Raw genomic sequence first — 8,692 nt, forward strand, 5'->3', positions numbered from 1 at the left:
TCTATGTTCTGTACATAGATAAATATACATTGCAACTTTAAAAAAAAAAAAAAAAACTAGTTCAAAGATGGCCCTCTATCCAGCCTGAGGCAAATCTACATGGAAAACCTTTGCTTCCATCAAAGACTTCCTTGAGGCCTTGCCTCACTCAGGGAGGCAGACCTACAAAATATAAACTGACTTTGTTAATCCTCTTATTCATGTTGTTTTTCCCAGGCCTCTCTTGCCACCTACTGGCAAAAAGCAAGACTCCAGGATAAGGACACAGTAAAAGAACACGTATTGAACAAGGCCACTGTCCTCTGCTAAATGATAAGGTCCAAAGCCCAGATGGGCTACTCACTATAGAAAGGCTGACGACAGCCAGAGGAAGAGTCTCTTGTACCTAAGTCTCTGTTAAGAAGTATAAACAAAGTCGTAATTTTCATGCCTGAGATTGGCAGAAGAGCTTCAGCTGGAGGGGGGGGCGGGGGGGGGGGAGGATCAGTTGCACATCTTGTTGTGATAAACAGCTTAAGGAAAACAGCTGCTTTGGCTTAGAGTTGGAGGGTACAACCCATCGTGGCAGAGAAGTTACAACAGCAGGAGCTGTGACCCGCAGTCAGGAAGCAGAGAGCTATGGATGCCGGCGCTTAGCTGTCCTTCTCTTTATGCAGTTCAGACCTGAAGGCCCCAGAACAGTACCGCCCACACTGAGAGCAAGCCCACCTGACCTCAATCAAGCTATCTAAATAACAACTCTCGGGCATGCCCAGAGGCTGATCTCCTAGGAGATTCTAGCTGTCAAATCGACCGTCAATGTTAACCATCACAGTGGGCGTGACAATCATCTGATCATGATAAATATCTATCAAGACGTCTATTGGACACGTAACTCAGTAGAATTTTTTGTTAAATCACAACAGTAAAGCTGGGGGTAAAACAAGCCTGGGTTTGGAGCTGAAAAGATGGCTCAAAGTTAAGAACACTAGTTGCTCTTTCAGAGGACCCATGGTTTGATTCGCACTGTTCGCACAGAGAAGCACAATCGTCTACAACTCCAGTTCCACGGAATCTGATGCCTTCTACTGGCCTCCATGGGCATCGGGCACTCACATAGTACACAGACATACATGCAGGCAAAACATCCACTCATACAGTGCGTGGTCATACATGCAGGCAAAACACCCATACACATAACAAAAAAAATTTTAGTGAATCTGATGTGGTATAGTGTGTAAATCTAATCTTCAGGAGACTGAGGCAGGAGGATCACAAATTTGAGGACTGTCTGGGTTGCACAGTGAGATCTTCTCAGAAAGGAAAGGAATGAAAAGGTGAAAGTGGGGGAAATAGGGATGAGGAGGGAAGGGGGAAGGGGGAAGGAGGGGGTGAAGGGGATAAAAACCTGAAACCCATTGTACAGCAAAGGAGAGAAAATGCACTGTGCTGAAAGAAAAATCAGGAAAAGCACAAAATTTAAATGCCCCAAAGAAACTTCCTAAAGGCACCAAGAAGGAATGTCACCAAGAACACAAGAAGGACTGGGACTGCATCCTTGTGGTGGAGAACTTGTCTAGCATGTAGGAAATCCTGGGATCAATTCCCAGCACTGGAAAAAAAAATCTTAATTAAAAATGTAAACCCATGCGTCTACCGTGCCACCACTGTGACTGTGAGCAAAGGCCACAGTGCCACCACTCACCGTTCATTCCCAGCAGCCTGAACCCTGTGAGTCCAACACCAACAGCAGGCAGATGCTGTACCTAAACCCTACCGACACTCAACCCGAAAGCTTTTCTATCACAACATCCTAATTGACTCAAATGCAGATTTGATTCCAGTGTCTTCTTACTTCCTGTCTTAGTTAGGATTTCTAACGCTGCTGTGAGGAAACACCAAGGCCAAAAAAGCAGGTTGAGGAGGAAAGGGTTTATTTGGCTCACACTCCCACAGCACTGTTCACCGTCAAAGGAAGTCAGGGCAGGAACCTGGAGGCAGGAGCTGATGCAGAGGCCATGGAGGGGTGCTGCTTACTGGCTTGCTCCCCATTGCTCAGCCTGCTTTCTTAGAACTCAGGACCACCAGTCCAGGGACAGCACCATCCAGAATGGTCTGGGTCTTGTTGGCGGAGACTGCTGGTTCATTTCCCGGCCACCCAGACCCAAAACAACCACACAGAAACCGTATTAATTAAAACACTGTTTGATCTATTAGCTTATGCATATTTCTAGCTAGCTCTTATATCTTAAATTAACACATTTCTATTAATCTGTGTACCACCACATGGTTGTGAACTACCTGTATGGTTCCATCTGGTGTCCAGCATCTGTCTTCTGCAAAGGCTACATGGCTTCTCCTTGACTCCACCTTCTTTCCTTCTCTATCTGCTTCGAATTCCCACCTTACACTATTCTGCTAAGCCACTGGCCAAAACAGCTTATTTATTAACCAATGGCAACAAAACATACTCACAGCACACAGTGGGGATCCCACATCAGGGTCCTCGCACCCATCAATGGCTAATTAAGAAAATGCACTACAGGCTTGTCTACAGCTGGATCTTATGGAGACATTTCCTTAATTGAGGTTCCCTCCTCTCAGATGAGTATAACTTGTGTCAAGTTGACATAAAACTAACCAGCACAAATGACCCCTTGTCATCTTGGCAAACAAACACATTACTATTAAGTCACAAACCCTTCCTTTCCCATTCGTTCCTGAGATCTCACATTTAAAACACAAATAACTTTAAAAGTCCTGGTCTTTAAAAATTAAAAACACATGAAAACCCCAGTTTCTTTAAAATATCCAATCCCTTTAAAAATCCAAAATTAAGCTAAGCTTTTCTTCTGGAGGGAAGAACTGGGGCATAGTCACCATCTGAGCAAAACAAAAGCAAACTCCAACACTGTAAATAACTCGATGCCCAATTATCTGGGATGCACTCACCCTCTTCAGGGCTCCCCAGGGGTCTCAGTGCCTTCTCCAGCTCTGCCCTCTGCAGCACACACGGCTTGTCTGCTAGGCTCTGGCTGGCTCCACTCCACTGCTGCTGCTGCTCTTGGTGGTCGTCCCATGGTCCTGGCATCTCCAAGATGCTGGGGTCTCCTGCTGCAACTGGGCCTCTCCTGGCCTCTCACAGTGCCAAGTCTCAGCTGCTTTCCATGACCCCTTCATGCCTTCAAAGCCAGTACCAGCTGGGTGACTCTAACATTACCAAGTTAGGCTGTCAGCATGAGGTACAGCCTCAGGAAACACAGATTTCACTCACAGATGCTGGTCTCTAGTTCCCCTTTAGGTTGAACACCCAGTGTCCACATCTCTACTTGTCCACTATTATTTTCTTTTTTAATTCATCTATTTTTTTTTTACATTCTGGCCACAGCTCCCCCCACATCCTCCCTTCCCAGTCCCTCTCCCCTATTTCCCCCTCCCATCCTCCAGTCCCCTCATCTTCTGTCATCATCCCGAAAAGGGCAGGAGTCCCAGGGTTATCAACAAAACACTGCATATCAAGTTGCAGTAAGATTAAACACTTACCCTATGCATTAAGGCCGATTCAGTATGAGGAGAATGGTCCCAAAAGCTAGTAAGAGTCAGAAACAGCCCCTCCCCCCGTTCCCACTGTTAGGAGTCCCATAAGAGGACCGGGCTATACAACTGTAACATACATGCAGAGTGCCTAGGTAAACCTCATGCATGCTCTCTGATTGTCAATTCAGTCTCTGTGAGCCTCTATGAGCCCAAATTAGTTGATTCGCTGAGCCTTTCCATGGTGTGGCCTCTGGCTCCTACACTCCTTCCTCCTCCTTCTTCTCCTCCTACCCTCCAGGATTCCTGAACTCTGCCTAATGTTTAGCCATGGGTCTCTGCATCTGCCTCCATTAGTTGCTGGATGATGCCTCTCTGATGACAATTGGACCAGGCACAAATCTGGTCACAGGAGACAACCAGTTCAGGCTACTATCAACTATTGCTAGGAGCCTAAGCTGGGGTCCTCCCCATAGCCCAAAATGCCACCCTCCAACATTCCCCCTGAGCACTCTCCTGCTCCATGCCCCACCACCCTGCTGATCTCTTCTTAATCACCAGTAATGTTTTAGCTCCAGCTGACCAGCATCAACAGTCCCTGTATTGCAAAGAGCTGGTCTCTTGTCAATCATGGCTGGCTCTTCAGCCCCAGACGATCAGACTCAAAAGTCTGGGATACCAATCATACTAGAGGTCCCAAAGAGGCATCAGACAAAAGTGAACAAGGAGGTTCAGTGCAGAAACCCTTTTACCTGTCCCAGAACACCAGCAGCCAGGTGTTCACAGAACTGTGAGCTCAAGCAGCTTAGCAACCAATCTCACAGTCATGGCTGATGTAACCGACTGTAGGATAAGTGTAGAGAGAGGTGGGAGACTGGACATAAGGAAGAGAGGGAGGGGGAGCTGGATCCTGAAGTTCTATTGCAGAAGTCTATGGATAACATTAAGTCGTTACACTTTAAAATAGCATTTAAAAAAATTTAAAACTTACCTAGTAAATACAAGCTATGTTTGTCAATTTAAAAAAAAAAAAAAAAAAAAAAAAAAAAAAAACCTTGGGAGGAGGGGAGGAAGTGGAAATTTTTAATAAAATATATATTTTTAAAAAAACACAAGCCTTCACAAAAGAGTCCCCTTTAATTTATGCTTTCCCTTTCATCATTTTAATGACTCCTGGCCAACTGAAAAATACTAGAAAATTCCAGACATTATTAGCCATTTTCCCATTGCTTCCCACTCTGAGTAGCATGTTAAAATTTTACACTTCCTCCGTTCTCACCACGGACATGAATCATCCCAGTGACCCGCGTATCCACACGGTATATGCTACTTACCCATCGGTCACTTTAGTAGCTAACTTATGTGTCAGTCAGTCCGCTGACTCTGCCTAATACTTGGGCTGAAGTAACCCAGCCCAAAGTCCAAGAGCACCCGCCATTGCCAGCATGGGGTTGAGCCAAGGAGAAGCTGTCCATCCTTCTGGTAAGAAAGAGAAGAAACATTTGTGCTGAGGAGAGGAGGGTGAAGGGACAGGAAGGTGGAAGGAAGGGAGGAGACTGGTGACCTGCCTTTCCTAGTCCTCTTGTTCCTGCCATCCAGAAGCAAGCACCCTTCAATCTTATTCGTATTTCTCTAGCTTAAGCCCGGCAAGATTCCCACCTGAGACAATTACCCAGCAATAGTGAATACTTAGACTCTGGACGGAAGAGGTGACATGGACACGTGCCATCCCTGCCTTTCTTCTGCTAGCTTCATGAGTCATCTGAAGTCTCCTGTCATTATCAGGGACTACCTGTACTTCCAGATACCAAAAACACACTTTCTAGAAAAATACTAGTTATTGACATAATCCCTCTTGACTTAAACAAATTAAGGACAGGTAGATGTCCTTACTATGATTGTTTTTTTTTTCCATTTCTATTTTATTCTGAGAGAGAAAGGGGGAAAAACAAAAGCCAAAAACATGCCATAGCGTAGGTGGAAAGATCAGAGAACAGTTTTGGGGACTTTGTACTTTCCTTCCACCGTGGTGTCAAGATCAAACTCAGGTTGTCAGGCCTGAGTCTTACACAGCAAGCTCTTCTACCCACTGAGCCATCTTGCCCCTTACTATGGTAATGTGATACTCATTTGGAAGCACTTACCTCCGAAGTTTCTAATACCATTACCAACTTCCTAAGAATCCTAGCCTGAAAAAGTCCCTTGTTTCAGGTAAGCCAGGAAATGTAGTCTCTTCTGTATTGGGAGAAAGAGCTCACAAATGCTTTGGCTTCGTGAGAAGTGTCTTTTCTGGGTCCGTATGATGGTTTAGTGTGATTGTCAACTTAACTGGATTAGTAGAAGCCTAGGGAATTGGCGAGACACATCTCTAGATAGATATATGTATGAAGATAAGTCCAGAGAGGATTGACTGAGTTAGGAAGATCCACTGTGAATGTCAGGGGCACCATCTCTCAGGATGAATAAACAGGGGTGAAGAGCAGGTGTCTGAGCACCAGCATTCTCCTTCCTCCCCTTTCTTGGCAGCAGCAGGGACCAAGCCACTTCGGTCACCATACCTTCCCCACCATGATGAGCTATATGCTTCTGGTTCTGAATAAATCCTTCCATTGTCTATTGTCTGATATTTGGTTAGGACAATAGAAAAGAAACAAAATCATAGAAAATTCTCAGCCACAACCTGTGCTGACTCTCCAAGAGATTCTCATCAAGACAAGCTCAATATCCCCGCAGAAGAATCCCATCACTGTAGCCTGGACATGTTCCCTTTCCTACCTCTTTTCTCCACTCCCTTCCATCACTACCTGGAATTCCTCCTACATCAACTTCTTATATTCAAGTCCTCCATTAAAGTCTGTGTTAGATGGAGCCTGGGCTAAAATACTAAGGTTCTCTTAGGTCTAGCTCGGGTTGAGATGAAAAGACTCTACTAGGTTCAGCTTATCGAATACCATGTCGCCAATGAAAATAATAAATATGTAGAATTGGGGAAAACACACACAATGCAATGTCTAAGAAGACAATTGCTTGTCTATTCTGATCACACCTCAAACAAATAAATGGGAATATATAGAAACCATTGCTACCTAATGAGGCTAAGGAAGACAGTTTTGAAGAGGAAGAAATCAACGTGAAAGAGGGCTGAGGGTTCAACTCCAGTGAGTGACATTTACCCACTGCTAAGTTCTGACTTATGTGCACAGCATGGCTCCCATCTCAGCAGTCACAAGATCTGCTGATACGAAGATGCCACAGCCCTCAGTACCACCAGGCACCCAGAGCTGCTCATTTGCTCCCAAAGAGAAGACTGAGAAACCCCCATGTGACCCTGCTAGGAATATGAAGCTCCTGTGGATGCTTTTCTGCCCCCAAGGCAGAACTCACAGTCTTCACAATTTCCACTGCGTGGACTCTCTGTACTTCCTGCATCTCTGAGGGGCTAGGGCTGGACACTCTCCAGGAAGTTTGAGTCTCAGTGAAGAGACCCCACAAGGATTGAGGTGTGTGTTGTTGTGTGTTTCTTTGAAAATCTCTCCTTCCTTGCTCTTTCTTTACAAATACTATTCCTTAAAATTGTCTTTACCGCTTTATAACCAGGTGCCAACTGCTTCCTGGTAATAGTTAACACTTTAACCTGAACTTTCCAACCGACTGCTCTCTGTTTCCTGGTCGGACCAGCAAATGCTCCAGAGAAGAATTAGAATACGCTTTCTCTCTCTAATAACAAAACCTTAAAAAGTCTTTGGCCTGACATGAAGGACAGAGTCACAAATTTGCTGAATTTAAAAGCCAAGTCCAATTATTCTGACATTGTATACACAGAATGTAACAGCAGCGACATTTTAGATAAGAGAAATTAAAAAGTATATGAAGATTGGGATCCAGAAAAGGCAGTAGGATCTACCTCCTCATGGCAGATCCACACCGATAAAACAAGCAACCACTTACTCCCTGAAAGAAAACTCCATGAGTTTCACTGAAAGAGCTGCAACAAAGAAGTTACCAGCCCCTCCCTCACACAACGTCAGGCTGTAATCAAAGGGAAAGTAATTATCTGTAGCCATGAGTTTATCTCACGTTAATAATACTACCAGTTCTTTTCAGAACCCACAAGTCAATGGGGCAGCAGGGTCTCCACTACCAACGTTAGAAACTCCGTTGTACTGTTTGGACTTTGGAATGCTCCCGGCTAGACCACTTTTCAGCACTAGGGGGCAATATCCTCATTCAGATCTTACTCTCCAACTGACAACTATTTTCTTATTCTCATATTTTTCCCAATTAGAAGACTAACCCAAGTAAAAGGAAGAAATCAAACGTCATGCAGAATTCGTTTAGGAGCCGTAGAGGATTGCTCTCCGCTAGTTTCCGTTCTTATGTTTACCTGGGCCATTAGAGCTCCGGAGTTCCCATGTGAATGGTTCTTTAAAGCCCAAACCTCCAAGCAGTCCGCTGTCTTTCGCCTATCAGCTATCAGAAAGACAAAAAATCCACTTTTCTGTTCAAGAGCGGGTTTCAGGTGTATGGGCACAGTGGGTGTGGACTCAATTCCCAGCACAGAAAAAGGAAAGGAAAATACGAAAAGCGGAGCGAGTTTTAGCCCAGCATCGTGAATTTCAAAGCGAGGCGCCCTGTCTCTGGCATTTCTGTACATGGCGAATCACAGTATGGTTCTACAGTACAAGAGGAAGAATGTCCCCGTTTGCCTTCCGTTGTTGTGATAGTAGCCATGGAACTAGAGACACTGAAGAGAAGAAAGGGTTTGCCTGGCTTGCAGGTTACAGTCTACCATGAGGAGAAAAGCTAGAGCCGGAATTTACGGCGGAACAGAAGCAAAGACCATGGAGGAAGGCTTCTTTCTGGCTTGCGCCCTGGTTGGTGCTCAGCTACCTTGCATATACAGCCCAGGTCCAGCAGCCTAAGGATGGTATCACCCACAATGGGCCAGCCACGCTTACATTAATTAGCAGTAAAGCACCTCTGATACACCAGTCTGATGCAGACAATTCTTCAACTGAGACTCCCTCAAGTTACCAACCAAGATTAGGCATCACTAAGAAAGAGAGGGCTTGGCTAATTAAGCTTCACCGGGGAACAAAGACCTGGTTGGGTGACACATTATCAGAGCGATCAGGTCAGGCCAGGTCGGTCAGGGTACGTTATGTTCTTAGTTGGAAAA

This window comes from Arvicola amphibius, chromosome 5 (assembly GCF_903992535.2).
Source record: "Arvicola amphibius chromosome 5, mArvAmp1.2, whole genome shotgun sequence".
Taxonomy (NCBI): domain Eukaryota; kingdom Metazoa; phylum Chordata; class Mammalia; order Rodentia; family Cricetidae; genus Arvicola; species Arvicola amphibius.